Raw genomic sequence first — 27207 nt, 5'->3', positions numbered from 1 at the left:
ATTCCAAAGCTATGTGTACATAGCCAACACGTGTGAAAACAGAGGTCCTCACAAGCACGTGTACATAGATGTTCATTAACAGCATAAATCATGGCGGCCAAAATGTGCCCACACTCAGGGATTCATTCAGAGGACCCTACAAAGTAGGGAAGAGCCGCACAGTGGAATATTATCTAGCTATAAAATGTTACGGCGTGGGTGAACCTTCAAAGTTTTAAATGAAAGAGCAGGTCGTGAGAAGCCTCACTCTGTACTGATTTATGTGACGTGCCCCAAAGAGAGAGCGGTGTTTCCTGGTACATTAGTGGTTCCTGGGGCTGGAGAAGGGAGTGGATGTGTGGGAGATAGGGAGTGACTGCACAGCTTGGGATGATGGCTGTGTTACTCCGAATGCATGAAACGCCGTCTGGAGCCCAGCATTGGCCATATAGTTCTACGTTTCCTCACTTTTCATATTCCTATTTGAATTCCTTGCAGAAACACTGAGGTCATTTTTTTAAGAAGTTAAATATGACATAAGGAGATGGGATTGGAGGATCTTTGTCTTTATTACGAACTTAAGTGCTTTTCAAAAGGCATTTTTGCTTAGTTCTGCCAATTTCGGTATCCCTCTGTGAAGGTTTGAAACAGTGACAATAAAATAGGGACTCTACCCCATCCCTGGTTTGCACAGAAAGCCCACAGCAAGGGTCATCTGGGAAGAGAGGACCTCCGTTGAGAAAATGCTTCCATTAGATGCATCTGGAGCCAAGTCAGGGGTGTGGGGCATTTTCTTGATACATGACTAAGGTAGGCTAGCCCAGCCCACTGCAGATAGTGGCGTCTCTGGGCAGGTGGTCCTTGGGTGTAGAAGAAAGCAGATTGATGAGTCAGAGAGAGGAAGCCAGTAAGCAGCACTTCTCCATGGCCTCTGCTTCAGTTCCTGCCCCAGGTTCCTGCCTTGAGTTCCTGCCCTGCCCTCTCTTCATGACTGTGTCAACACTGTAGGCTGTAATAATCAACCCCTTTGCTCCCAAGTCACTGTGGTCATGTGCTTGTCATAGTAACAGGAGGAAAACTAGGGCAGGAGGTAGTCATTTAAGAGTAATGGGGCCTCAATACCTGTCTGCCTAGGGCTAGTTTTATCCTTAGAGGGATTCCACTGGTTAGCTGATAGTATAGTTTCATTTGTACTTTTTGGGGAGAAGGGTTTGGAATATGTGTGTGTATTGGGTTGGCTAAGAGTAAAGCAGGCCTATAGTTGTGTGGATTCATTTAAATACATCATGCTAAGTATTAAAATGGTAATTTATTTCTCACTTTCTGGCTTATCCTGTAAGAACTTTTCTAGAAGCCGTGAATCTAGGCTAAGAACGCTACAGGGTGGCCCTCAAGCTTCAGGAAGATCACCTTGGAGTATGTGTTCCGATTCTGCTGAGTACTAATGGGAACCACTAATGGTTGTCAATGACTTGCAGTTCGTTGGGAACTGATTACAAAGCTTCCTGACATTAGAGTTTGGGGCTTTTACAAAACACCGAGCCGTGGGATCGCAGGACTTGAGTACTTGCTAACGTCAAGTGTACGAAACATTGATTTGTTTTTAAATTAAAGCTAAGCCGTTCAAGGGAATGTTCTTATAAAAAGAAATTGCCAAAGAAGTTTTTCTTATTATAATTTTCCATGTAAGGAGGATAATTTTCTCATAGTCAGGAGCTTGGGTGTCCTCAGACTGCTCCTCTCCCTCCAGTGCTGGGGTGGAACCTGCCTTACATGCTAAGCACATGCCACACCCCTAGGTGCGCTGCTTCTAAATTAAGCTTTTTGGAAAGAAAGGACCTCAGGGGACAGCTGAGGATCCTCATGGTCCACTGAGCTGGGGAGTCCTTTCAAAGCCTGTTCTCTCGAGCTAAGAGTTCTTCACTCTCCTCACCCCAGGCCCTTTCTGGCTGGGACTCTCATGGCTCTGACAATTACTCTGTACTTGCTTTTGCAAGTGCTTGGTGTTTGACTTAAAGTCATGAACTGGACCTGGGAGTTTGGCAGTGAAGGAAATGGGCTGCTGTGCCTCTGGGGAAGTGTGTAAAAGATAACGTACTGCACTACGACAGGGGAATGACCTGACTCAAGGAAGAGGCTTGACCTGGGGAATGGCTTGGAGAGTGAGCCGTCGTTTCCGCTTGGCCCTGCATGTACAGAATACTCTATGTGGGAATTCTAAGCTCTGGGCAATGAGAATTCAGCTCTGAGAGTTGTGTCATGTGCGTGCAAGTCTGTCCAAACCCTGGTCTTGAGCCTAAGGCTGAGTAACCTGCAGTACGCGCTGTGCTCCCTGACATTTCCACTGGGAAGCCAGTGAATTAGCATCATCACCATGGCGAGCGGTTTTGAAGCAGCATCTCCCTCCTAGGCACTGGTTCTTATCTAAGAGGACAATCATCTTCTTCATTGCTTAGAAATTAATAGTAAAACTTGGCATCGTGGTACACGCCTTTAGTCCCGGCTCTTGGGAGACAGAAACCTCAATGAGCTCCAGGCCAGTCCTGATCTTTTCACGTGAGTTAAAAAAAAAAAAAAAGCTCAAAAATCTGAAACTTTCTGAGAATTAACGTGATAGCAGACGTGGAAAATTCCATGTGTAACCTCACGTGGTGGGTCGCCATCAAAACACAGGCACAGCAAAAACATCCAGGAAAGTTAGTCAGGCTAATACATGCGATACGTGTGAAACACAGATGGATTCGTGTTTGGACTCAGTCTCACTGCATCCGTGCAGAAGGTCCCAAATCTAAGAGAGAGAGGACAAAAAGCAAGCACGCAAGCAAGGTCAGAAGCAGTTCTTGTTTCAGTCATTTTGTTAAGGGATGCTTAACGTGTATGCTGGGACCCAAATGTCCCAGAGAGAAGAGGGATGGAGAGAACATAATACTCTTTAGTACTCCACTTGGTTGTGCGCTGTGCTGCTGATGTGAGTGTCTAGGGTGCCAATGACAGCGGTGTTGGGTACTACGAAGATGAGGGATTTTCTAAAAACGTTTTAGCTACAGAATTTAGAATCTGGTTTCTGTTAAACCTGCTTATTATTGAGCGGTGAAGTACCACCAAAGTCTTAGTAAGCTTTTGTTGATTTGCAAAAGGTCATCACTTGAAAGAGTTAGGAATGTGGATTCTTGCTGAGCTTGGCAAGTGGGCACCGAGGCTCCATCTTTGACACGGAGTAGACCTGGCACGGTGGTGCACGGCTGTATTCTCGGCACTCGGGTGGTGGGGGTAGGAGGATTAGAAGTTCATGGGCATCCTCAGCTATCTAACAGAGACCAGTTGGGTTACACAAGGTATCTTAAAAATAACCAGGGGATAGGGATCTGGCTCACATAGTACAGTGCTCGCTGAGTGACAATGAGGACCTAAGATGAGGTCCACAGCACTCACATAAAAAGTCAGGCATGTGCGGGTGGAAGGATGGCTCAGTGGTTAAGAGTGGAGGACCTGAGTTCTGTTTTCAGCACCCAAGCCATGGGACTTGCAACTTCCAATACTCTTACACGCATACCCACGTGCATACTTAAAAATAGATCATGTCTTTTTAACACCAGGCATGGTATGTAATCATAATTCCAGCCGTGAGGATTTAGAGACAAGAGGGCTTGCTGACCCAATAGTCTAGCCAATGAGTGAACTCCAGGGTCAGTGAGAGGCCATGTTTCAGAAAAATAGTAATTAAAGTTGACATTGAATATCAACCTTTGGCCTCCAACCTGCCTCATGCATACACATGCATGTACATCACAAACACATGTGTGAAATCACACACGCGTGTGCAAAATTGCACACACACATAGGCATATGAATGCAGGAGTCTGTGTAAATAAATAAATAAATAAATAAATAAATAAATAAATAAATAAGCAAAGAAATTGCAGCTCCTGAATCCTTGTGACGGGGATAGCTGTACTTGTCCACTTGTCACTCAGGTTGAGTGTGTCTACCTGGCTACCTTCAAGCACCCTGGAGATCTCATCTCCGCTTTTGCTATTTTTACTTTAGAGTCGGAAACTCTTGGTTAATCTCCAAAGCAGACACTGTTTCCTAGACAGGAACATTGGAATAGATTGGGAATACTTATTTTGTACACACTAGCAGCAAATAGCTCGACAGGAAAGTCTGGTAATTAAAATGCCACCTGATTTATACACGTGGCAGGATTTTGAGGCATCGTACATCAACAATATCGAAATGAGGGAGTCATTGGCATCGTGTATTTCAGGTAACCACTGCGCCTAAGCTGTCTTGCGCTATGTATATTTTTAGAAACAGGAAAAGAATGTCAGCCTTGGGCTAGTTAAGTATTTGACGTTTCTAAGGAAACAGCAAGTGTCTGGGAGAATAGACTTTGGTGGCAGTGTTTCTTTATCAAATTGACCCTTGTGTGGGTGCATAACGGAACCAAAGAATCCTCTGTACTGCTCCCATTTGGGTAGGCACAGGCACTCTCTTTGAGAATCTGGATTAGTGACCTATTTCAGTGTGCTCCTTTTTCCATATCCCATCCCTTTACCTTCCTTTCATATATCCCTTTCCTTTCCATATCCCTTCCTTTACCTTCCCATCCCTCTTAAAATTTAAGACATGGTCTCACTCTTCAATTCTTGAGCTCACTCTCCAGCCTAGGCTAGCTGGGAACTAACTTGACCTCTTCCCAGATTCCATGAACCCACTTTTCTGCAGGCTTAAAAGCATATCTTATTCTTACTGAATTAGCCAAGGATTCGTTATTGAGAAGGAAGTTAAATTTGATCAGAGTTTGAGGAATCTAAAGAGAGATGGGGACTGAGGGCCACATAGTCCAAGAGGAGAAGGAGCCTGGTGAGCCCCTGAAAGAACCTGTTGCCTGAGCCTGTGCCAGGGCACTGTGCTTCCTCTGGACTATGTGCTGTGGTGGGGGCTGTTACCAACATTTTCAGGCTAATAGCCTGGGCTCTAGCAGCTCTAATAAGCAAGGCTTGCCCACCCATTCCTAGTACATCAATTAAAGAAACCAGTAGACATGAGAGATGGATTCAATGTGGCCTCATTAGGTAGAGTAACATGGAAAGGGCTCCAGTGACCACTGAGTCCATCGTCGGGGTGCTGAGAAGATGTAGGGTTTAACAGAGCCAGAAGTATGCATGATTAACCAGGTCTAATAAAGGTGTGGTCTCGTGACCATTGTTCATCTCTCATGTCCTGGCTTTGTGTCTGGTCTATCCTAGAAGGTGCTCAGAAGTGTGGAAAATATTTTCTGGGGAGGAAAGTTCTTCCTCTGGCTACCACAAAGGTGCCAGCCTTTCTCTTACTTAGCACAGGATTCCCCGGGGAAATTTTCATTTTTCAGGTTCATTGTTTCAATAGCCAGGAAGCCAAAGGGAAGACTAGAACCTGTCTCTCTAGGCTGTCTCTTTCCTGACACATGCTTACAGGATGTTGACACTGTGGGAGAACTGAGTGGAAAGGGAGATAGATATTCTGTTGTATTCTTTTCAGGTTTCCACAAGAAATCTAGGAGAGTGGTTCTAGACCCCTTGAGGATCAAATGATCCTTTCACAGAAATGACCTAAGACCATCAAAAAAGACAGATATTACCCTTAGTCCTGCCATGGCTTGGAGCCCCCAGTGTAGCGGAATGTCAGGGCAGGGAGGCGGGAAGGGGTGGGTGGTTGGGGGGAACATCCTCATACAAGTAGGGAGAGGGGGAATGGGATGGGGAGCTTATGGACAGGAAACTGGGAAAAGGGATAACATTTGATATGTAAAAAAAAATCCAAAGGAAAAAAAAGACAGTTTCTTACGTTGCGATTCATAGCACTAGCAAAATTATACTTATGAAGCGGCAATGAAAGTAGGTTCATGGTTGGGGTCACCACAACATGAAGAACTTTATTAAAGGGTCACAGCATTAGGACAGTTGAGAACCACTGCTCTAGGGAATAAGAATGCAAAGCTCTGGTTTCCTGTCGGACAGGTTGGCAAATGTCTGGGTCTTTGTTAGAATCTGGCCAGGTCTTGGGGCTGGTGAGCCCAGTGGTTAAGAGTGTACTGCTTTCCCAGAGGACCTGAGTTTGGTTCCCAGTACACACACTGGGTGGCTCACAGCTACCTGTTACTCCAGCTCTAGGGGGATATGCCTTCTGGTCTCCGTGGGCATGTGCATTCCTTTGTATATACCCGTGCTCATGCACGTGTAGCTAAGAACTAATGAAAACCTTTATTAAAAAGGACAAAGGGAAGGGCAATGTCTTTCCAGACCACTGTGCCAAGTAGGTGGGAGAATGCTTGCTCTCTGCTGTCCAAAAGTCTCCCTCATGTTCCCCACTCACGGTTCACACACAGGACACCTAGGTTAGGCATACAGAGGCTGAAGGAGGCTGCAGCACTGAAGCCCTGGCTAATTCTGTCTATGCCCAGCATCCGGTCTTAGGACTTGGGCTCACCATCTGGAAAACGGTGCCAAAGGGCTTGCCGTGCCACCTGTGGCCACCCAGCACACAGCAGATGCTCTTCTAGAAACTGAATCGGCAGCTCTTTCCAGGGACGGTGCTTAGAGAGAACAAAAGGGGAGTGTGACCATTGTTTGGGATGTTTTATAGAGAAAGTTCCTGAAAACCCATGAGGTCAGGGTAGACTCAAATGCTGACCCGCTCTTTTCTCTCGAGTGAGAGCCGGCTCTCCATAACTTAAATCAGAGTTTGTCAGCTAGCTGTCTTGTTTTATACTAGAAGTGAGTGAATGGTTTGAAGTTGAATTTAGGATACTATTAGTCATGCAGGTTGATCATTCTGCCTCTCCAGGACTTGTGTGTACCATCGCTTTAATGGCTCCGGGGAGAGCCACTGTCAGTTGGTGCATTTCAGCCTTCAGGCATTTGAGAGCAAACTCCTACATCTGTTCTCTCCTTTCTAAAGTGTTGATTTTATTATATGGAATGCAGCAACAATAGGCAGATTTTTAGGGGGTGGAAAATCATTACAAAGCCACCTGCAGAAACTTGGGGACCATGCACAGAGTACAAGCCTCAAAGGAGGGACACAAAGGGCCAAACATTATACTATAACTTCAAATTTTTTAAATGCCTATTTCTAATGATTTCTTTTAAACACTTTAACCTTCCTTTTAGCCCACCATCTACCAGAAGTAGTGGGAAAGAAAGGATATGGGGAGAGTGGATGTGTTTAGAAAGGGTTCTTTGGAGCAACTCATGTCTGTGTTGTCTAGAAATCGGCAGTTCAGCTCAGGTTAGCAGCTCACAGACACTACAAATGCACCAGCAGCGTAGTTTGGTGGAATATAGCAAGCTTAAATCAGCAGCAGTGGCACTACCTACCAGAGACAGCCATGCTTCAGCCTCGATGTGAATCAACAGGAGGGACCCAGAAGGACACCAGGAAAAGTTCTTGTCCATACCTCTCTCAACAAATTGAAGTTCAACAAATACACAAGACCAACAAACGATAGACAGCTAGCTCTGTAAGCAAAAGTAACAATGCCTCCATCACTGTCGCTCCACTCACTTTTGAATGCCCTCTGAACATCATGTGCCCTGTACGTTGACTTTCCTTAGCACTTGTGTTTGACTCCGCTGATGTCACTCTGACCATCAGCCAGAGTCCGACACACCACCAGAAGTTTTTTGGTGCATTTCTTTCTATACAGTCCTGACAAATGGAGCTCAACTATGTAATATAAGGTGGACCAACGCATGTGTGTTGTTAGCGGAAAAAATCCTTCACCACTTTTATTTTTACGTGATTGCTTTAACAACACTTTTTTCCCCTGTGTTTTAACAAAACTTTCCTTTTACAATTCTCTCTTATGTCCACTTCAGCTAAACTTTGTCTCAGTCTGCCTGGTACCAGATATTGACCCCAGGGCCTGGTGGGGACTAGGCATGGGCTCTGCCCCTGACTTTCAGACCTTTGGCTTTGAAATAATGTCTCACTAAATGCCCAAGCTGACCTCAAAGCACTCATCCTCCTGCCTTAGCCTCCCCAGTAGCTAGGATTCAGGTGCACGGTACCCAGCTTGCTTCCTGCTCTGTCTTCTTTATTTCCTTTTCTTATTGCATGGTAACATTGACTTTGCTTAATATTCCAAAGGAACTCAGAAGTGTGCATAGTATTTTACCTGAAAAAAAAACATTTTATTTTATGTGTACAAATGATTTCTCCTTGTTTGGGCCTGGGTACCGTGTGTCTTCCTAGTGCCCTCAAAATACAGAAGACAGTGCTGGACCCTCTGGAACTGGAGCTACAGATGGTCATGAGTCACCACATAGGTGCTGGGACTTAAAAACTTGAGTCCTCTGAAAGGGCAAACCGAGCATCTCTCTTCAGAGTAATCTGGATTCTTAATAGAAGATTTCATCATATTAAGGAACACTCCTTAAATTATCTAATTAAGTATTATACTCCTATTTTTATTCCAGTAAGCGGTGGTAGATTTGAAAGTATTGCCATCTAGAATGCAGAATTCATTTGTAAGCTCTTGTCTTTAGAGAATAGAGCTCTTTATTTGACAATAGCGGCTGTTTCCTCCCTAGTATCGTTGTTACTCCCTGGCATCCATCTTTAGGAGAACTGTCTCAGATTAGCTTTTTATGCTACCTTTAAATTAAGCTTCATTAGTGATTCTACCTCACCAGAGCAAATTGAATTATTTCATTGAATGAGGTTGCCAGGGTGCCGGGGAAACATTAGCTTCTCTCAGTTCCTCTGTTTTGCCCATCAACTGTCACAAAGCTTCCACTCCTACCCACCTCAGTAAAGTTTTGGTGATTATACACTACACAGCAGGACAGCTCGATTTTCTTCTCCTTTCTTAACATTTCCTCCTCCTCTCCCTTCCCCTATCCTCTGGCATGCTCATGTAAAGGCTATAATATGTATCGAATATTACAGGATATATATAATCTCTCACACGCAACATAGATACACAGATGTATTCACACACACATTGTATGTAAGGACTAAGTTATGGCATGTGACTAGGTATGCATATAGTTATACAATAATCAGTCAGCCTGTCTGTCTGTCCGTCTGTCTGTCTGTCTGTCTGTAGGTAAAGGCTCTACCATTGGACCTTCTCCACAGTTTGTGGGAGAAGTAATTTAGCACCAAGCAGTATGGAGAGGAGGAAGGAAAACCACAGCTCTTTTCTGTACACAGATTTATTTGACTTACCTAGAGAAATTTGTTAAGCCAAACATTGTGTATATTGTAAAGTCAGGGAACTCCAAATCAAATAATGCCATGGCAGAGGATTCTTTTTGATTTGTTATGAGCCATTTCCTACTCTGTTGTTTGAGGTGTGTGCACAGGTATGCACAGCCACAACCTACAATGCTTCAATGCTTGTAACTCATGTGGTCCTCACAGGAGCACACAGGGGAACGAAGGCAGCCTTGTTCCACACCTGACCCTGGGATTGGTCATGTTTGTCACGGAGCTCCTCGGGCAAGCGTCTTAGTCAGGGTTCCTATTGCTGTGACGAGACACCATGGCCATAACAAAACACTCACTCCAGAATCATGTCTGAACTAACATTCATCAACAGTCATGTGTTCAGTGGTGTCCTCAGTGTTTAGGACGATGGTCATGGGACCTTTGACTGAGATGGTAATTTCAGTATTGTCCAGGAAGCAGAGCTGTAGGATCTTCTGTTGTGTCCTTGGGCAGGAGTGAGGTTTCTTATTTCACTGAAGTACCTGGTGGCTATTGACAGTTACATCGAGCCTATATCAACAACACCGAGAGGTGACATACTCTTAATGGTTTGCCCATTCATTTGTTCATAAGTTGAACCGAAAGCTGTAACAGTATGTTAATATGCGTAAACTGGGAAGAAACATTGACAAAGATGGGAGGCTCCTGTCACCTGTTGACTTCATGTGTCTCTAGTTCCTCTCCAGAGGAACACGTTTTCTTTCTTTTACTCTTTTTTTTTTTAAATTTTACTTATTTCTTCACTGTATATCCAGACCACACCCTCCATCCCCGACTGTAGTCCCTCCCCACCTCCCCCTCTCCTTCTTTGAGAGGACAGAAGCTCCCCTGAGTATCCCCCCACCCAGGCACAGTCTTTGCAGGGCTAGGCTCACACTCTCGCACAGATTCCAGACAAGGCAGCCCAGCTAGAAGAACACATCCCACAGGCTGGCAACAGCTTTTTTTTTTTTTTTTTAAGATTTATTTATTTATTACATGTAAGTGCATTGTAGCTGTCTTCAGACACACCAGAAGAGGGCATCAGATCCCATTACAGATGGTTGTGAGCCACCATGTGGTTGCTGGGATTTGAACTCAGGACCTCTGGAAGAGCAGTCAGCGCTCTTAACGGCTGAGCCATCTCTCCAGCCCTGGCAACAGCTTTAAGGACAGCTCCCATTCCAGCTGTTTGGGACCCGCATGAAGACGGAGCCTGTATATCTGCTACATATGTGCAGGGTGGGAAGGAGCTTAGGGCCAGCCGTGTATGCTCTTTGGTTGGGGGTTCACTCTCTGAGAACCCCCAAGGTTCCATGTTAGTTAACTCTGCTGGTCTTCCTGTGGAGTTCCTATCCGCTTTGGGACCTTCAATCCTTCTCCAGCTCTTTCATAGGAGTCCCCAAGCTCCAGCCGCTGTTTGACTGTGGGACTCTGCATCCATCTGAGTCAGCTACTAGGTGGAGCCTCTCAGAGGACAGCCATGCTAGCCTCCTGACTATAACAATATCACTAATAGGTTTTCGTTTGCTTGGTTTTTGTTTTTTTTTTTTACTTGAGGAACACACGTTTTCAATTTTGATTTTCTTGGGCTGTTTCATTGGTACAATGAGGACTTTAAATTTTGGCCACATGTCATACGCTTAGCTAGATAAGACGCTGTCTGCCACACAGTGTTGGTATTTGCTGAAGATCAAAATAGCGTTTTATGTCACCAGCCTGTGATGTTTAAGAACTTTGCACAGCAAGGTGCGTTTATAAGGTAGTAGACTGGGTTGAGTTTGAGAATCCCATGCTTCTCTAGTCCCAAATTACCCAGCTGACTTTGCCATTGCCACCTGCTATCTTACAGATGACTTGAAGCTAAGCTGATATATCCTGGCTTTAAAAGATTGTGCTATGGGACATCTTCCATTTCAATATTTTGGGATACTGCCATTAGAAAAAAGTGGGCCTAGTAAGAATATCTAGTCTTAAGAAACCCATGTCCCTTTTGTTTTTTAAAATGTTGAGTATTTTAAAATTTAGATAGCATAGCATGGGTCACATAGACCCATAGCGTCATATTTACCCAAGGATGACTAGTGATATAGCTGGTTTCCTCAGGCATCGTGGAGCTCTGCGGCTGTTCATAGGATGTGTTCTCTGTCTGGTGAGACGGAAAGATCCTGCTCCGCACAGCCGCACAGAGCGATTGATTGCCGTTTGGTAGTGTCTCTGCGAGGCTTTCCGAACGGGTGTTTACTTTTCTCTTGTCTCAAGGCAGCAGTATGTTTGTTTGCTTTCCCCCCGGCTGGGGTGGCCTTCTCATTTCCTGTTGCTCATAGAGCTAACCTGGTCCGCAAGAACGATGAGGTGCCCACATTTAACCGTAATGCCTTTGGTGGGGGCAGGGTCCCGGCTGCTGTTTGGGACTTCTGTGATTCTGGTGCAGGCGATCAATTGTTACCTTTATCTTTTGGTGGGTATATTTCATGTGTATTCTGGGCCTTAGGTCAATACTGTGCATAAACCAATTTAAGTAGTAGCCAGTACGTTGCTTTATAGGTTTCAAATTAGCCACTGTTTGCATTTAGATAGTATGTTTGAGAATAGCTCTCCCACATTCTTGGTACATATCATTTGAGTTAAAAAAAAAGGCTTTGCACTATATTCAGGGAGATTAAAGGCAATTAGCACTTGAAGGGGAATGGGTATGGAATGAGAGTCATAGGGCTGGGAGAGCAGGGCAGGGAAGAGCACTGGCCTAGCATGTGTGGGGTCTGGCTTGAAGCCCCCATACTGAAAAAAATATCAATTGATCACAGGGCAAGTCTTGTTTTTCTTGTCTGTCAGATGGTAGTGAGCTCCCCTTCAAGGTGCCTCTGGAAGCTGAGATTCCAAACAGGGAAAATCTAGAACATAATGTACCACACACATAGCATCTCCCACCTCGTTTGCCATGGGTAGGCTTACTGTGCTCTCTTTCTCTCTCTCTCTCTCTCTCTCTCTCTCTCCCTCCCCAGCAGTTATAAAACACATATAACACAAACTTTACCATCTCAAGCTTTGTAAGTGCACACAGCTCAATGTTCCTGCTGCTGTGTAACCCGTCTCCCAGAATCCTTTCATCTGGCAAAGAACATCCTCTCCCTTTGTCCCCTGCCTACCCGTTAACTTTCTGTGTCTGTATACTTGATTATTCTGGGTCTGTCACAAGAAAGCCTTACTGCGTGCTGAAACTCCAGCATTGCCCATGAGTGAGCTATCACGGGACCATTTTAAGTGACGTTTCTATTATTTTTATTGTCTTCATTTTTTAGAAGATTTATTTTACCATTTGTGTGTGTGTGTGAATATCAGTACACACACACACACACACACACACACACACACACACACACACACACACACACACACACACACTTGACCTTAGAGGCCAGAAGAGGGCATCTGGATCTGATCAGATCCTGCATTTAGAGTTCTAGGATATGCTAATGTGAGTTCTGGGAATTCAACTCCAGTCCTCTGCAAGAGGGGCAAATGCTCTAACCATCGAGCCCTTACTCCAGCTCTCGGTGTGCTTTTTCTTATGTCTTTCTATCATTGGCGTACATGGTGTCCTAAAAATAGGTACAGAAAATGTACTTCTTTATCCCTAAGGAAGATGCAGTTGTATTATTTGTAGGGGAATGGGTGAAATTGGAGATAACCTTATCAGAAGAATTAAGTCAGTCTCAGAAAGGCGGTTATTGTATGTTCTGATATTCGTGGTTCCTAGGTTTTATGTGGACACATATGTCTGTGTTTATGGCCTGAGAGAAGAAGCACAAGTACTCAGAGAATCATGGGGTGCTGGTGGAGAAGAGAGAAGCTGGGGTTGTATGGGAGGGTATGGTCAATGCATAATATTCCCTTGTATGAATTTTTAAAAATAAAAAAATCTTCGTAGAAAAACACTTAAAGGAAATTCACTCAAGCCCTTCACGAGGGCGTCTGACTCCACTGTCACATCTTGCCCCAGGATCATTCTGAACAGACTGGGGATGGTGTGCTGGAAAAGACATTCCTCGTTTGGGGTTTGCAACCAGATCTGCCTTTGGACAGTGTGTGAGACTTTTCTGCTCCAAAGAGACCGGTCTCTGATGTCTCCTCTTGAATGGGGTCCCTGCCTCAGCACCGTTTCCCCTCTCTCTTCTGTGTCGATGGAGGACACGGCTAACACAGTAGATTCTAAAGCCGTCTTGTTGAGAAATGCACTGTGACTCCCCCTGTTCAGGGGCTGCTCCGACCACTGTTCATCTCCGGTGATATCTGCAAGGCCACCCTCATTCTGGCCTCCCTTCCTGCTCTAAGTCCCACTGTTCTTTATCTTCCTGTGTCCCCACTACATAGTCTTTGAGGGCAGGTTGTTCTCTGGTGTGCTCTGGTCTGGTCTTCTCTCTGTAGCCTTTCCTCCTGGTGTGTTGCGGCTTCTAAGGTCAAATTCCTATCTCTCTCTAAAGAAGCGTTTTCTTCCTTGTCCCACATCCCTGCCCTTGTGCAGATGGGAGAGCTTCACCTACTCTCTGTAGTGTCTGAGTCTGTTCTTGCCTCCAACTCTCCTGCTCAGCTCTGTCATCCTGAAAGCTTTCCTCTTCAGGAGCCTTCCAATTGTGGAACTCACTCAGATTTTGGCCAGTGGGAAGGGCAGACTCTGCCAGAGGACTCTGCAGCCCGAGGAAGTTCAGAACAGTCCAGAAAGTAAGGGCTGACATAACCCCTGTTCTCAAAGATTTACTGTCACTTACTACATAGTGAACAAAGCAGACCCCCATCACGATGGCGGTTCTTAGGCCTCGTGAAGGGATATGTGTGGTTTTGACATGATTTCATAAATAAGATACTCCTGAGAGAGAGCTGCCTCACCAAAGGCTTTTAGTGTCAGTTCTTCAGACAGCACAGATTGATGTCTGTCCGCAGATGCAGGCACATTTGGGATTTAATGTGATACTTGGCATTCGTAAGTCCTTGATAGCAGTTGAGGTTTAGAATGTGTTCGTTCAACAAATATATTTTTGGTACTCAGCATACAGCGGCATATATAACGTTGCTCAATAACGTTACAAAGTGCTAGGAAACAGGGCTTGGCTGGGCCTCCCTGAGTCTGAGCTTCCTGTGCAGGGAAGGTGTCAGGGAAGGTGCATTGTCCATTTCTGGAATTCAGCTGTTGCCCCTGCCGACCTCTCTGTTCTTTGTCACCTCAGTCTCTTGAGCAGAGAGGTCAATAGAGACAACAAGCTAGTTGCTGGGTGGAAAAGATACCGAGCCTTCCAGCATGTTCTACTTGGGACGGAATGGTCACCACACCATGACTCCTCCATGGGTTGCCTACCTTTGGGGAACAAAGCACACAGAAGCCATCACTCCAGCTGGGTCCCAGACCTCACGGAGCCATGAGCAGCAAGGCAGAGCTGGTCCTAACTTTCATCCTCCTTACATGGATGAGGAGATACCCAAGGAAAAGCTAGCATTTGCATTTAAAGTCTACACAGGCATTCCTCAGATGCGTGGATCTCGGTCTCGTTCACCTGAGCGTTGTCTTCCCCGAGTGAGTCCTGTAGGAGGGCCCCACGCGTCCTCTTATCCACAGAAGCCCACAATAGAGTTGCTATATCACACCGCTAATTTCAATCCTATTTTTGATTGGCCTTGAATTTTAAAACAACAAAAAATTGTCAGTTGTCCGCTACAAGTGCAAGATCCAGAGAATAGGGTGGCTTTCAAATTCACTTTGAGCTAAATATGGTCACCCAGAAGACCCATGATGCTACAAATACCTGTTTCACAGTAGTTATAGAAATCAACAATGATTACACAGTATTTACAAGCTATAAGGAAAGCAGAATTTGAGCTCCTCCAATTCTGCCATTATCACCCCCTGCCCCCATAGCTGAGGCCCAGACCCAGGGCTGTGACAGGCCTGCTAGGTGCATGCTCTGTTTCCGAGCTACCCTCCAAGGTCCAAATTCTCTCAAATTTATGTGACCACCTGGATCTAACATTTAAAAATACTGGAAGCTGTAAATTATGACCTTGATATTTCTGTTTGACCATTATAAATTTCAATGTTCATAGTCCTAACAAATTCAATAATATTCTAAAAGTTAAAACTTATTGGTGATAGTTTATTGTTTTAAGATCGAAATCAAGAGACAAGGTGAAACACGAGTGCTGTGTTGTGGTTTGGTAGCTGTTCAACTTAGAGCTCTCACAAATGTGCTGATTTGGGTAGCGTCCACTTGATGTAAGTTTTCTCACCCCCCTGTAGCCAAAGATTCAAACTCGGATCTGCTGTTTGGATATAAAGACTTCTGAATAAGTAATTTTGCTTTTTTCATAGTGCAATACTTTTCTGTTTTACTTGTTGGAACACTCAGATACAGCTTAATAAAGGTAAGTCTGGTTTTGTTTCGTTGCAGCAGCTTGGACTGTACCCAGGGCTTTGTGCATGATTTGTGCAAACAAGGCTTTTGCCATTGGGCTATAGCAAACTCTAATAACACTTCTTTCCCATCTGCTTCTTTCTGGCTATATGTCTGTGTTACAGTTGGTAGTGAAATGAGCTTTGCTGCATGGAGGAGGGGAGCCGAGAGGTAACCATGACAGGTGTATGACTGCAAGAACCAGGACTGCAGTGGGCTGTCTGAGTTCGGTGTTCTCAGTCAGCTACACTGGGGGTCAGTTCTGGACTCTCATTATGAGGACCAGGGGCTGCTGCAGCTGCTCCTGAGTGGGTGTCCTCCCTCAGAGGTGATATTTTATCTTTCAAGGTGTCGGTGTCCTCCTGTGTAAGATAGAGTGCACATTAGAGTCCCATGGCACCGCTCAGCTCTGGAGCCCTGTGGGTGGATGACCTAAGCTGTGCCCTGACAACATGATCTGTCTTGATTCACTTGGGGGTCAGCTAGTGTGGTGGCCACCATTTCTGCCGGCTTGATGAGGTGTGAAGGGGCCCATTGGAGTTGGCTGTAAATTTCTCGTGTGCCTTAGTGTATGCTTGTAGATTTGGTCACCTCTCTGCCACTGTTGCTTTAGTGGTTTGCAACCAGGAGTGACGCAACCAGCATGGGACGTGTTTTGCTTGATTTAAGCTCTTAAACTTTTAAACCATCCACTTAGCTGGTGTAATCGTACTGTTAATCTCCTATTACAATAACAACAACAACGACGACGACGACTACTACTACTACTACTACTTCTTCCTCCTCTTCCTCCTCCTCCTCCTCCTCTTCATTTTTTTTATGAATCTGTGCATAATTTTTGTTTTATTTGAGACAGTCATATTTGTGTAGCTCATGGTGGCCTTGAATTCACAATCCTGCCTCAGTTTCCCAACTGATACTGTTACAGGTTTGCACTACCTGACTTGCTCATAATCTGTGATATTCATGCAAAACAATTTATATTTTATGTAAACTTTAATTTCCTATAAAGCAAAATTCACCACAATCCTGGCAATAGCAGACTAGTTTTTATTACCCCCTCATATTTATCCATAATTTTCGCCTTGATCTTGATTTTTTTTGTCAACATAATTTACTACAGGTCTCTGAAGTCTGTAGAAACGTCTTAGTGCAGAATCTTAAAAGTAGTTTTTCCATTTAAAAACTGAAATTAACCAACATCTCCCACACCAGAAGTCTTCTTACCTCATTCTCTTCTTGTCCTCAACAGAGAACGCAGATAAACCATTGTTTGAAATAATGTGAGCATTTTCTCCAGAACCACCCTGATGAAAGTGTGGTCATGCCATGTCCTGGGAAGGGCCTTGCATGGGGCATAAAGAGGCACCAAGAGGATGTAACTTGACTTTAATTTTGATGTTAATATTCTTTGCTTTCTTTTTCTCAAGTTTGTGCCATATAACTTGGCTCATAATTTGTGTTCGAGTTTTTGGAATTAAATAAGATGTCTTCAGAGATCCCTTTCCTGGCCTCTGGGGTGTCACCTAGTCTATTTGTTGTCATAACCTTGTGATTTTTGGTTTGTCCTGAGTTTTGCACCTTGGCTTTTTTCCTCAACTCTGTCTTGGTGAAGTTTATGTTAGGATCCCTAAGGAAATGAGTGGCTAGGGATGAAGGCATCATTCCTCATCCTCTTGAGCTGTACGGTTTGTGGGCCATTTGGGCAGGCATACACAGAGCAGTTCAGAGAGTTACAGATGTCATGAGCCATCGTGGGCTGCATGCACATGACAGTGGCCCTGTAGGACTGTGGCAGAGCTGAAATCCCTGTCCCCAGTGACCTCAGCCACGCTGAACTCCCACAAAGTATTCTTTGGGTAATGAGTACAGGGATGCTAGCTAAATAAGGTTGCCATGCTGCTAGGCAGACGCAGGCAAGCACAGCATGTGCAATCTGGCACACCACGCTTCAGAGAGGGATCTGTGCAGTGCTAGGGGGCGGAGAGTCCTGGAGAGTGAAGAGGACTCACGTGGGGTCAGTGTGAGCTAGTTACCGGGAACCACTCAATCCTTCCCTGTTGAGTAATTTACTTTAGCTTTTATAGTCTATGATAGTGAGAGAGCATGTGACTGGCACGCATATTTCCTACAATATACATTCTGTTCTTCCTTTAGAGTGTGCTCCTGCTCACTGTAAATACTGGGCTAAGCCTTACCAGTCTCAGCCCCAGACATCTTGCCTGAGCCTGGTCTCTTGTTTCGTCATTTCTTCTGCTTGATTTCATTGGCTGTTGCTTTATCCTCACAGTCTTCAGAGCAGGCTGAGCCATCTGAATGAGCCACATTCAGGTATACGAGTGTGCAGGTGTGCAGGTGTGTACCTCAGTCAGGTGTTCAGGGGTGTATGTGTGCAGGTGTGCAGGTATGCAGGTATGTAGCACATTCAGGTATGCAGGGGTTTACCACATTTAGGTGTGCAGTGGTGTACCACATTCAGATGTATAGGGGTGCACCATATTCAGGTGTGCGGCACATTCAGGTGTGCAGGTGTGCAAGTGTGTACCACATTCAGGTGTGCAGGGGTGTACCACAGTCAGGTATGCAGGTATGCACCACACTCAGGTGTGCAGGTGTGCACCACACTCAGGTCTGCAGGTGTGCACCACATTCAGGTGTGCAGGTGTGCACCACACTCAGGTGTGCAGGTGTGTACCACATTCAGGTGTGCAGGGGTGTACAACATTCAGGTGTGCAGGTGTGTACCACATTCAGGTGTGCAGGGGTGTACCACACTCAGGTGTGCAGGTGTGTACCACATTCAGGTGTGCAGGTGTGCACCACACTCAGGTCTGCAGGTATGCACCACACTCAGGTATGCAGGTGTGCACCACACTCAGGTCTGCAGGTGTGCACCACACTCAGGTCTGCAGGTGTGCACCACATTCAGGTGTGCAGGTGTGTACCACATTCAGGTGTGCAGGGGTGTACCACATTCAGGTGTGCAGGGGTGTACCACATTCAGGTGTGCAGGTGTGTACCACATTCAGGTGTGCAGGGGTGTACCACATTCAGGTGTGTGGCTCATTCAGGTGTACAGAAAGTTGTGCCAGTTCTTGACAATGTTCCTGCAGTCCCCCAAACTGACTGCAGCACTGTTGAGAATGTTTCTCTGACATTTAGTGACTCATGGACTGCTGTTCCAGACAGAGCTTAAAGAGCTGGGGCTAGGGCAGATTGGGCGATCTCTTGATGAACACACTGAGATGATTTGAGCCAGGTGGAGAAGACGGTTCAATTCACTGAACAGAATACAAAAAAAAAAAAAAAAGGCAGAGCCTCAGGGCCCATCAATGGATGGTCACAAGAAGGAGCTTTCAGTGGAATTGCGAAGAATCCAGAGAGAGGGCTGACAGAAAACAAGGGTGGCCCTGGAGGGGGGAAGTGGCAGATGCTTCTAAAGTATACAGAAGCCTTTTACTTTGTCACTTAAGTCACCAAGCAGTTTCATCAGAAGGAGCTTGGGAAGTTGGGGAGCTGTAGCTAAGAGTGAAGAGCTGTCGGGACACAAGCAGGGTATGCTTTGGAGTGAAGTGGGCGGTGAAGGAAGTGAAGAGTCTGGTAGGAGCTTATTTTACTGATGTATTGCTCATTTCAAGGGCTCTCAGGATGTTCACAGTGTGGGTGAAGCAGAGCTGAAGGAAGATGGACAAGGGGAAGATGTTGGGGGTGGGCAGGTCCAGGTGCTGCTGGGCACCCCTGAGCTCGGGCAGCAAGAGGAGAGACGTCTTCCTGGGTCAGGATGGGCAAGGTGGGGCAGTCTGTGAGGCGAGGACATGGTGACCCCAGCCCAGCCGAAAGCTTAGGTCATTGCACTGGGACTGAGGAGAGCTCTAAGGTGAAGGTTTTAGAGAGACTGAGGAGAGGAAGGGTTGGAAGAGTCAGTGTGGAGCCCGGAGAGGAGGCATCTAAGGTTCATAGCACCTAGAACTTAGGTGTCAGGAAGTTAGTTTGGGAATTGATGTTCAGAGACCCACTTAGCATTTCTGCAATTTCTTCAATATCCTGATGACCAGGGAATAGGAAGTGTGGTGAAGGGAGCAGGCTGGACTTGCTGCATGGACTTCTGTGTGTAGCAGATAAATTCTCCAAAGGGAGATACAGCGGGGGACTTGGACCTTCCTGGCATTGCACTCCTGCCAGCACCAAACCAGTCATAGTCTGTTAGTCCTTAACCATGGTACAGTGTGAGCGTGTGTGTGTGTGAGTGTGTGTGTGTGTGTGTGTGTGTGTGTGTGTGTGTGGACACTGCACTCCTGCCAGCACCAAACCAGTCATAGTCTATTAGTCCTTAACCATGCTGCCCAGGATGAGAGTGGGGTGTGAGTGTGTGTGTGGTGTATGTGTACATGGTGTGCAGTGTGAGCGTGTGTATGTGTGTGTGTGTGTGTGTGTGTGTGGTGTGTGTGAGTGTGTGTGTGGACACTGCACTCCTGCCAGCACCAAACCAGTCATAGTTTGTTAGTCCTTAACCATGGTACAGTGTGAGCGTGTGTGTGTGAGTGTGTGTGTGTGAGTGTGTGTGAGTGTGTGTGGACACTGCACTCCTGCCAGCACCAAACCAGTCATAGTCTGTTAGTCCTTAACCATGCTGCCCAGGATGAGAGTGGGGTGTGAGTGTGTGTGTGTGAGTGTGTGTTTGTGTCTGTGGTGTATGTGTATATGGTGTGCAGTGTGTGTGTGTGTGTGTGTGTGTTTGTGTATGATGGGGATGAGTATGTGGTATGTACGTAGGGGTGAGGGGGTGTTTGTAGTGGGGGTGAGTATATGGTACTTATATATGTGTGTGCTGAGGTGGGTGTGTGGTTTATGAGTTTGTGAGTGTGGTGTATGTGTACATGGTGTGTAGAGTATGAGTGTGTGTGAGATGTGATGGGGTGAGTATGTGGTGAGTGTGAGAGAGTATGTGTGAGTATGTGGCAGTGAGTATGTGGTATGTATTTGTGTGTGTGCTGGGGTGTTTGTGTGTATGTATGAGTGCGTGTGTGAGAGAGTGTGTGTGTGTTGTATGTGTACATGGTATGTTGTATGTGTGTGTGTAAGAGAGAATATGTGTGTAGTGATGGTTAGTCTGTGGTTATGTATTTGTGTGTGTCCTGGGGTGTGAGTGTGTGTGTGAGTGTGTGTGTATGTGGTGTGTGTGTAAGAGATAGTGTGTGGTGTATGTGTACATGGAGTGTGTGTGTGTGTGTATGTGATGTGTGTCCTGGGGTGTGAGTGTGTGTGTGAGTGCGTGTGCATGTGGTGTGTGTGAGATAGTGTGTGGTGTATGTGTACATGGAGTGTGTGTGTGTGTGTGTGTGTGTGTGTGTGATGGGGTGAGTATGTGATGTGTGTCCTGGGGTGTGAGTGTGTGTGTGTGTGAGTATGTAGTGTGTGTGTGAGAGATAGTGTGTGGTGTATGTGTACGTGTGTGTGTGTGTGTGTGATGTGTTTGTGTAGTGGCGGTGAGTACGTGGTATGTATGTGTGTGTGTAGTGGGGGTGGGTGTAGAAGGTTACTTGGTCAGTGGGGCACGATTGCTTTTGATGTGCTGTGTCTCGCTTTGGAGGAGGTTTATCGCTGGTGTCAACACCATGCTTTAGCGGAACTTTGCTGTTCCGTTACTCATAGGAGCTTCTGTTTTAAAAAGTTGAATTTCAGGCATAAAAACTGATTGGAAACTTCTGGCACTTCAATAATTATTTCCTAGCACCATCTTCTGGTTAATCCCACCTTCCTATGTGCAGTGTGGACACCTGTCTGAATCCACCTCGGGATGCTCTGATGGTCTCTTCTGTTGGAGGGATGCTCCAAGGCCATGCTGTGTTAGAGTTCTCTGGAGGAGCAGAACTGATAGACTTAATCTACATTTATATACTTGAAGAGATTCGTCACATCGGTTTGCACAATGTGCAATGGCTTCTTACCCAGAGAAGCTGGGGCCCGGGAAACTGCTCTGCAAGGCTGGGTGCTGGAGACTGGCAGGATTCCTGGAGAGCCCTCCTCGTTTTCTGGAGAGCTGGTCCTACTTCCTGAATCTCGATGAAGCTGCTTCTTCTCCTGGAGTGCAGCACTAGTGTGAGCGGTGGTGACAGTGGATGAGCTTACAAGCCAGAGTTCAAGAAAGCAGTGAAGGACAATTATTTCTTCCATGTCTTTTTACTTGGGGGCCGCCGGAGGCGCCACCAATATTTAGGCGAGTCTTCTCATGTCAAATGATCTGCCCAGCGGAATCTCCCACAGCACCACCCGGGATAGGCTGTTAGTTGATCCCAGGCGCTGTTAGGTTGACACCGAGAGTAGCTGTCACACAGGTCTGTAGTTCTGCCCAGAGGCCTTTCTCACACTTAGCTGTGTGGCCTACAGGCTTCCCTTTTAACATCACCCTTACCTAAGAGTCTGAGTTTGGTGTCTCCAGATTTTGCTTTGGCTAATGATCTGACACCATTGATGTTGGTGGTGGCTTTCAGAAACACCATTAGGCAAACACAATAAAACATGAAGCTGTTCCAGTAGTCAACCTTCTCTTCCACCCTGGAAGCTCTCTGTGTCTATTAGAGCCCATTTCTCCTACCCCATCTCTGTTCAGGAAAAATCAAAGAACACCATTAGCTCAGAAGTGGATTTTGAGAGGTTGGGGGTAGGGTAATTGGTTCTGAGAAGCTGTGGGGTTGGCTTTTGGAAGCGGGGAGGACTGGACCCCGGGTCCCCTGAGTGTCACTAGAGGTTAGGATTGGAGGAGTATGCAGGAGCTGCAGAGGCTTCCCTGACTTCCTCCCCCAACCCCAGTTTTAGTAACTTTTCTATTTAGCTGAGGCTGGCTTTGAACTGGAATTCTCCTGCCTGTACATCCCACGCCTTGGAATTCTGCAGTTCCATGTATGCGTTTCTCTATCTGGCCACCCTGTCTGTTTTTCTAATCTGTAGTTTTTTGTCTGTTTGCCACAGCCAGCTTGTCATAGATCCACACCGAGCGTCCCTTGGTTGGAACTACACAGCGCAAGCTCTGGGTTTCCCTCTGGAGCTAAGTCCTTTGCACACAGGGCCTGGCTCTGTCTGTCTTCTCCTCAGTGCTTTATCCACAGAACCTCACACAATTTACTCTCAGATCACGACTCCCACAGATACCACACCAGCTGTTCCTCTCTGCAGCCACCAGAAGGTCCCACGGCCCTGTTTTTGTTTTTGTTTTTGTTTTTGTTTTAATTTCTTTGGAAATGACATCCTTACGGAGGGAATGAGAATGCTCGCCAGCACTACAGGGCCAGATTTACAATCAGTGGTTTGAATAGTTGTGGAGGAGGAGACAGAGTGCCAAACGAAAACCAACAGCCTCCATTCCAGAGGAGTAACTGATGGGCAGGGCCAGGCCTACCCCCTGTGTAGTAACTGTGATCTGCTAGCAAAATGATACTGAGTCCAAAATGCTGAGAAACTCATGTACAGGGCCCTGCTTTGAATCAGAACATATAGGTGATGACCCGAGAGACAGCAGACTGAGAAGTTTTGTGTTTAATAATAAGCTTGGGTTTTGTGGACCGCCACCCCTGCTCCTGCTGCTAGGTGGTGGGGCTGCTCAGCCCAGTGGCGGCCCGACTGCCACTTCCTGTCAGAGGATGCGCAAAGATCTGGACGTCAGAGTGTCTGTGTGTGTGTGTGTGTGTGTGTGTGTGTGTGTGTGTGTGTGTGTGTGCGCGCGCGCCACCCGCAAGGTGTGTGTCTCTGGCCTCGGGTTCCACCTTCTCCCCTGTCGCCGCTGCTTAGGGTGTAAGTCAATGTGAAGCAGCAGTTCCAGCCCCTGAATAAACATGGCGATGTCTCTGCACGAGGGACCCAAGACCCAGCTGGGTCTGTTCATCCAGCTGTGGAAGCATCAGCTCACAGCAGTAATGCACACTGTACAGGTAAGACCGATGAAGCTTCTGAGGCCCTGCTTCACATGGAATCTACCTGCTTGAGGGATTCAAGAGGTCCTGTGGAAGTGTTTGTCCCTCCTTGTGTATCGACTCCAGAGTCGATACTGTAATGAGTTGATACTCATTGCATGCTGTAATGAGGCTGGATGTCATTACGGAGACTGTAGTGGAGGTGTCAACAGAGGAGTCTGAACCAATGGAGGCCTGTCTATCCCTACCTCACCAGACAGCCATGAGCCAATGACAAAGAAAAAAGCTGGCAGAAACCAAAGTCCCAGCAGTCACCAGTTTCCAAGGGGTCTCCTGAGTTAGGAATCAAGAAGAAAGCCAGAGAAGAAAAAGGAAGCACAACCTATCAGTGGGAATTTCTTTTAGATCTGCCTCAAGATAAAAATACTTGTCCCAGGTATATTAAATGGACTTAGAGAGGAAAGGGCGTATTCAAACTTGTAGACTCAAAGGCTGTCTCGAAGCTCTGGGGAAAGCGTAAGAACAAACCAGATATGAACTATGAAACTATGCTGCAAGCTCTGAGATACACTACCAAAGGGGAATTCTTGCAAAGGCTGAAGGACAGAGGCTTGTTCAAGGACATGCCCCAAAGCATAGTGGTCATTGATGATGACAAAAGTGAGACTTGCCCAGAAGACTTACTGAGGTGGGGAAAACTCATTTCCTGTGAGCTGCTCCAGAGCAGAGGAGGATGTGGCTAGAGTTGTGATCATCACTTCCCCTGCTCACGATGCTTCGTCCAGGTCTCCTACCACCACAGCACCTGTGTCAGCAGCAGCAGCAGCTCCAAGGACAGTTTGTGTGGCAATGCAAGTCCCTGTGGTAATGACATCACTGGGTCAAAAGATTTCCACTGTGGCAGGTCAGTCAGCCAATGCAGGTACACCATGAATAGCCAACTCCAGTCAAGCTACAGTCAGTCATCAAGTCAGTCCCGACTGTGATGCCAGCCTCCACGAAAATGGAGACAGAATCAGCATGCAGCCTGCCAAGATGATCAACCTCAACCTCCCCTCTACTTAGCTTGCGTGATGTCAGCTGCAAAGTCAAAGTCAAATCTGACTGGCTCAGGAAGCATTAGCCTTGTTGGAGCCCCTCTGGCTGTGAGAACGCTCACCCCTGTTTCAATAACCCACGGTACACCTGTGATGAGACTATCAGTGCCTGTTTAGCAGGCTTCTGGCCAGACTCCTTCTCGAGTTATCAGTGCGGTCATAAAAAGGCCAGAGGTTAAATCAGAAGCCAAAAAGCAGGAACACGATGTGAAAACTTTGCAGCTGGTAGAAGAAAAGGGGGCAGACGGGAATAAGACAGTAACCCGTGTAGTGGTTGTCAGTGCGCCCTCTGCCATCGCCCTTCCTGTGACTATGAGAACGGAAGGGCTGGCGACCTGTGAGAATTAAACAAGCTCCCAGGGACTTCAGATGGTGTTGTACTGACAGACATTTGCGAGGGAAGTCATCTAGAAAAGGCAGAGGAGGACTTTTAAACAACTGTGCAGATAAGAAAGCAATCAGACTTATGGGAAATAAATTCCTATCCCATGTTTCAGTGGGACGGGAACCACCCTTTGAGATGCTGACAGAAAACTGCCTCTGAAAGTAAGAGCAACTGAATCCTCAATACGAAAAAGGATGGGAATGGGACCAAGCAGCTGACTACGGTCTCACGTGACACTAAGAGTTGGAACACTAACTCCTGTAAGGGTTACATGGTTTTCAGTGGGGCAGGGTTGGGATGGGTGATGTCATTGTTACAAGGAGCATTTTAATGCACTTTATATGATTACCAGCAATTAGCACTGGGCTTGTGCAGTGCTCACTTAACTGGTGCTGTGTGAAGACTCTGCTGATGCCAGTATTCTAGAATGTGAACTGAGAGGATCCAAAAGCTTGACACAGAGAGAGGATAGCAAGATCTAGTGCGCTATAAATATGTATGTGTGTGTGTGTGTGTGTGTGTGTGTGTATACACATCATAGCTTAAGTTGTTTTAAAACAAAGGTTTTAGACTAAGTTTCAGTTTCCTTTCTTGAAATAAGCTAATGACTTGTGTAAAGCCTTTTTATTAAAAGAAAAATCTTAAAAATCTTATACCTAACACAGTATTGTCATAGAGTTTCCATGTAACATTTTCTATGGTAGTTTAAGTCTGTCGGTTTCTTAGCTGTGAAGAGATGAACAGTTGGCTCTGGCCCTTGACTGTACCATCTATGTGTCGCTCAAGGCACCCTGCCGTCCGTCTGTCTGTCCGCAGACACATCGGTATCAGTTCTTCTGTCATTCGACATTCAGGCTCGCATGAACTCTCCAGGTAGCTCTATTAAATGGTGTTTATTTCCTTGCTCAATCTTTTTCCTTTTCTCCCTTTTTGCTACTTTTCCTTTTTACTTGACATTTGAGAGGGAACGTACCAGTGCTCAGATTTGTGTATAATAGTTTGTGTATTCAACATTTGAAGTATATTCTATTTTGTTGTACTCTTGTCTCAAAGTGTATTCAAGTAGGTTTGCAAATATAGAGGTGAAATTTAAAAATGAATAAGCTTGGGTTTCAGGATGCCAGAGGATACGAGTCCTAGTTGACTAGGTAGCATGACATACACAACCCAGCAGTGACCACACTTAGTAACCCCCACCTTACTGAATCCTCATCATTTAAAGGAGTTTCTGCGAAGCTAGTATATCCTAACACAGATCAGGCTGGGTGACTGAATACTGAACCGATGCTGTGTCCTGACTCATCGATCCTTTCTCTTTACCTGGGTCCAGGGAGAGACTTGCGGCTCACAGTTCAGCAGTGACTTGCTCTGTGCTGTCGCCAGCAAGTTAGATCCCTTTTGAGGACTATGTAAGTTGGCATCCGCCTAATAGATGTTTCCAAGGTCAGTTACCTGGTGCACATTCATCACCAAACTAGCGCGATGTAATTCTCATCCTGGGCACTGCCTTCAGCTCTCTCACCCAGGAACTGTGTGATTCCCCACTCAACAGGAGCAAGAAGTATGGAGTCTCTTCTCCAAGGAACTCTAATTAGTTAGTATTTGTGAACCCATACCTGAGATTCTGGCTTAGTTATGGCGTTAAACAATAAAGTAATGTAGAACTTATCATCACAATAGGAGCCATTGTAAAAGAAAAAAACAGGAGGTGTAGGGACAGTCCAGGGAGGGGAGGGGTGATCAGTGAGGCCTTTCTGGAATGTTTGTGTTCAGATGTAAGAGAAGCCAGATACGAATGGCTCCCACCAGGAATCTCAGCATCGGGGAGGTGGAGGTTGGAGGATTAGTTCAGGGTATCCTCAGCTACTTAAAGAGTTTAGGCCATCCTGTGCTACATGAGACTATCTCAAACAACCAAACTGAATAAAATAAAATGACAGAAGATAGAAGGGAGAAGGCAGGGGCTGAGAGCCAGGTACCAGGGATGTTGGGAGGCTAGGCAGCAGGGCTTAGAGGATTGGAGCTGGATGTTTGCGGCCTGGTGGGAACAGGGAGAGCAGAAGAGCTAATGGCAGCAGAGGAGGCAGTGCAGTCCAGGACTGCTCTCCTAGCTCAGATAATTGTTTGCATTGTGCTTCCCTCTGAAAAGGCTGCATAAA

The 27207-nt window shown here is 46.1% G+C and overlaps 1 protein-coding gene and 1 pseudogene across 5 annotated transcripts in view; both read left to right on the top strand.

Moving 5' to 3' along the window:
* Positions 1 to 27207, top strand: part of Atp8a2 (ATPase phospholipid transporting 8A2) — a 528141-nt gene that overhangs the window by 98482 nt on the left and 402452 nt on the right.
* LOC148000979 (ETS-related transcription factor Elf-2 pseudogene) lies at positions 23409 to 25098 on the top strand (annotated as a pseudogene).

The sequence above is a fragment of the Rattus norvegicus genome, chromosome 15 (assembly GCF_021556685.1).
Source record: "Rattus norvegicus strain SHRSP/BbbUtx chromosome 15, alternate assembly SHRSP_T2T, whole genome shotgun sequence".
NCBI classification, from domain to species: Eukaryota; Metazoa; Chordata; class Mammalia; order Rodentia; family Muridae; genus Rattus; species Rattus norvegicus.
Note: the sequence above shows the minus strand (reverse complement) of the source record. Positions and strands in the feature narration are given on the sequence as shown.